Below are 4,406 nucleotides of genomic sequence, written 5' to 3'. Positions count from 1 at the left end.
ACATCGTTCTTTCTCTTTTTGACTTTATCGGATTGTGTCCTGTCTGTCTTTGCAATAATGACCTAATTTAAAAGAATGACCAAACTGTGGCACTCCTCCTTGGTGATGTCCTATGATCACCAATATGAGCTTTAATAGATAAAATAATACATGCACCATGCATCAATATGATGCTCCTTTAAAATAATTCAACTGTATTTTAACAAAGTTGCAACTTCTTCTCCTCTCATTGAGATATCAGATCAAACCAAGTGTAGATGGAGTGCGCAGGTTTCAGGGTTAAGTCCCTCATTGTTGCGTTGCAGCACTAAATAAAAGGAATCACACATGCAAGTGCATTAGGGGAGGACTTAATATTATGAAAGAAAATTGATTTTCCGGAACGAGATTTCTCCTTTGATAAGGTATTAGCTGGGAGGGGAAAATGTTGTGAATCTTCATTAAGAGCCTCTGATAGGCACTGGGATAATCACTGGGGGGGCAATACGAATGACAAATGAACACAAAGACAAAAAGAAGGGAGTCATACATTAGGGGCTGACTGCGGAAAAGAAAGATTTGAGCAGTGAGAAGGAGTAACCCCTCTACCCCAGCTCACAACTTCCACTCAGACGTATGCACACACTCGAATCGGAGGCTTAAGTAGGAGTAGGCCACCCTTAATAAGAGTGAAAATTGATTTCTTTCCACTTCCATACCAAGAGATCTAAAGATGATGAAGGTGAGGTTTGGGCTGCGGTTCATTATGGGAAATTAGACTACACTGAAGCCAGCTGCATATATCCAAGACATCTACTATGGCTTTATCCCACATTTCTTCACACATTGAACAAACATAGTAAAGAGCTGAAACGGGAGCAGCTAGAATAGAATAGATTGTACTGTAAAACAAGCTAAATATATTCAGATAGAAATTGAAAAAATATTCAACTGAAACTAGCAAATGAATTTAGGAATGAGACCAGGGAAAAGGAAGTTTGCCAACAGTCACTCTCCCGTAGGTGTGAGCCTTAGGCGAGGATGAGTAGAGAGGGTTAGAAGGGATAACAAGCTGATAGACTGACTGTGGAGAGGAGAATTGAGAAGAGCCTCACCTCAGCTAATACCACAGATTGAATTTTATGACAGAGCAGCAGAAAACTATCGTGCAAATTCACCAAGGATTCCTATTGTTGAGTCAAAAATTTGCAGCCATAAAATGAATCACAGTGGCATTGACAGGAAAGTTCAGAACTGGAGAACTAAAAAAAATGTAGTGTTAAGGTCTCTGAAAGATCATGCATTACCTTTGTTTTTTTTTATTTGACATATGATGGCAAAATGTCTTTGTAGCTACACATGGACTTGTACATGAATAGAAAACCAACTTTGAAAGAAACTATTCAAGCATCTCTAGTTGCTTTTTTATCTGTGATGCAGTTTTCAAGATGACTGGTTCTGCGGTTTTGCAATATGATGTTACCTCTGCTGTTAGCTTATAAAGACCATGTCAGCATGCACTGAGCAGCTGTTTGTGGACAAATGAATTTGATTTGGATATAATGTGGTTGATGTTGGGTATTCAAGTCCATCTTGTTCTACCATAAAAACAGTGTGAAGATACAGTATAGACTGCTTTGTGAGTTTTTATGTATTTATTTTTTTTTGCTATCCGCTAACTTGCTAGTTGCTGATGAGCTAACTGGTATATGTGTGACACTTAGCATAGAATACATTAGAATTCCTTGATTGTCATTGCATAATGTTATACAACAAAATTGGTGCATGTTTTTAATTTGATCAATAAATAGAATATATAATGTATAAATGAAGAATAAATAAAATAGAATAGAAATCATAGTTTCACAGGAGTGTGATGGTTATTTTCAGTGTGTTTTTGTTTTGTTGTTATTCAGAGCATTAATAGCTCAGAGGAAAAAGCTGTCTCTGAGTCTGTTTGTTCGGCTTTTTATTAGTCCTGTTGCAGCAACCAGAGGGCAACAGTTTGAAGACATGATGACCAGGATGCGTTTTGTCTCACTCCCACCCTTTTGTGTTTAATGTTTATTTTATGTTTGAACATTTTACATCACCATAGTGATTGTCCTAATTTTATATTTGTGTCCTAAGATGCTTACAGTATGTCCCTTTGGTGAGCCGCCCAAAACCAAGTTAATATTGCGTATAGGAGGGTATGCAAAACCTGCCAAAAATGTTGCAGTTGCAGTCTCATTGTATTCCAATTGAATTTTTGCTGTGCAATGTTTGTGAAAATGACAAACTGTTTTACATTGAATGTAATGTATTTTATTTTTAAAATACAATATTTGGCACTTGATCCTATTGCTCATAGTACATCTGCTCTTTTTTGCTTAACATAATGGCAGAGCGGGATGAGCTCGCAATATGCTAGTCATGTAAGTTAGCCGTGATCTTTACTATATTAATTTTATCTTTAAGTGGTCAAAGAGAATTGGGGAGCCCTTGGGTAAATATGCTTTTGTATTGGAAGAAGAAACTTTAGCTGCTACTCTTTTCATATTTTTGCTCTACCAAGCTGTTGTACCTGAGAAACTCCCATATTTGTTTTGCAAATAGGAAACATTGTGAGTCCTACTGACTTATTTTACCGACAATTGGATGGGAAATTGTCGAATGTTTGCCTCCGCAAATGACTCCCCCGGTAAAAAATACCTCATACCATGAAAAGTTTTAGCTGCTTTAAAATCATTACTTTTTTCCCTTCGAATACTGTCTTTTCAAAATTCTGTTACCAATTAAAAGGAACATATACGTACAGTAAATTCATTAACAGCAGCAACAACATAAAAAAAAAATATGAGGTATGCAGCAACGATTGGTCTTCACGATGAAGTCTCAGCATGCCGAGTTCCCATTGCGATGTCTCTCCCTCCCTTTCCGTTAAGCCTGCAGGCCAACTGGTAATGTGTGAAAGCAGAAGGTGGAAAAGATCAAACCCGGCTGACCTGAGAATAGCACTGACACCTTCTCACACACTTGGTCTGCCTCTCTGTGTCTCCATGTTTTTGTGTGGCGAAATGAGCCAGAGAAAACAAAATACAGAAGTAGCCAAAACACTTTTTCGATTCCTGCCTGCTATCTTATCTATTATTTATACTATATTATGTATTATCGTAGATTTTGGTATAGTATAATAGCAAAAGTCTGATTAAATCTTAACCTCTTTTGTCTAATTAGGACAATAAACACAATATGGTCAAACAAAATTGTTATCTGAAGAATAAGCGATTCAAACTTTAGAGAGGAAACAAAGCCTGAAATGGCGACAGAGAAGAAGTGGGTGAGAGAGATGGAGGAAGGTGAGCAGTAGAGAACATTTATTATGCCGATGCTTCATCTACAGATACAAATCACAGGCTGTTATCACACTCAAGCAAACCCTGCTTGGACCCCACACTCGGATCCATCTCGACCATGACACCCCTGCACGAGTGTTCCGCAACAACCCTCTGTGTGTTTGTGTGTGTGTGTGTGTGTGTTAATGTTGATGTGTGTGTCGCTGACTGATAGGATTATAAATAGTGCCACTGGATAGACTCTGTAAAAGGTGAGAGCATCCACTGAGCATTATCAGGAACAGACCAGCAGGTGCGTTATTCTTGGTGTGTTTTGTTTTTCTATGCTCGTTTCTACACAATCACTCTGTGTTTGTTAGCTAATTTAATATTATTGAAAGATAAAACATTTCCACACTTATCACCTCAAAACAAAATGAGCTCAACTAAAACTTCTATAATGTCTGATTTTGATGATCAAAATGGCAAATGTCCGCATTTCAGGACCATGGACAGTGAACTTTTTTTTTTTCCTCTCTCAAAATTGGTATTCCCGATTAAAACGATCCTTAACAGTTAAAGCCAATAAAGTTTCTTTTACCAGTAAAGGAGCTGATTCCTACTACAATAATGGTTTTGCAGCAGCATTATCATGAATTGAAGATTAATACAAGTTGATTTGAGAATTATATGGACAGTTAATGGAGATCAAATGTCCATTTAATTCCTTTTCATGCACAGAACAATTTACTTTTACCTACAAAATCAAAATCAATGCTGTTCTCAAAAATATTTTTCAATTATTATTTTAGGAGTAATTTTATAAATACGAATAATGACATATAATAAGTGGCACAGTGGGGGAGTGGTTAATACGTCCGCCTCAGTGCAGATGTCGTGGGTTCGCTTCTGGCTCCAGCCTTCCTGTTTGGAGTTTGCATTTTCTCCCAGTACCCGTGGGTTTTCTCCAGGCAATCCGGTTTCATCCCCTGTTGCAAAAACATGCACGGTAGATATATTAGACACTCTTAATTGCCCTTAGGTGTGCTTGTGAGTGTGAATGGTCGTTCGTCTCTGTGTGCGCTGCGATTGGCTGGCAACCAGTTCTGC

Source organism: Hippichthys cyanospilos, chromosome 4 (genome assembly GCF_059441005.1).
Source record: "Hippichthys cyanospilos isolate Australia breed blue-spotted pipefish chromosome 4, RoL_Hcya_1.0, whole genome shotgun sequence".
Taxonomy (NCBI): Eukaryota; Metazoa; Chordata; class Actinopteri; order Syngnathiformes; family Syngnathidae; genus Hippichthys; species Hippichthys cyanospilos.
This window is presented reverse-complemented; position numbering follows the sequence as displayed.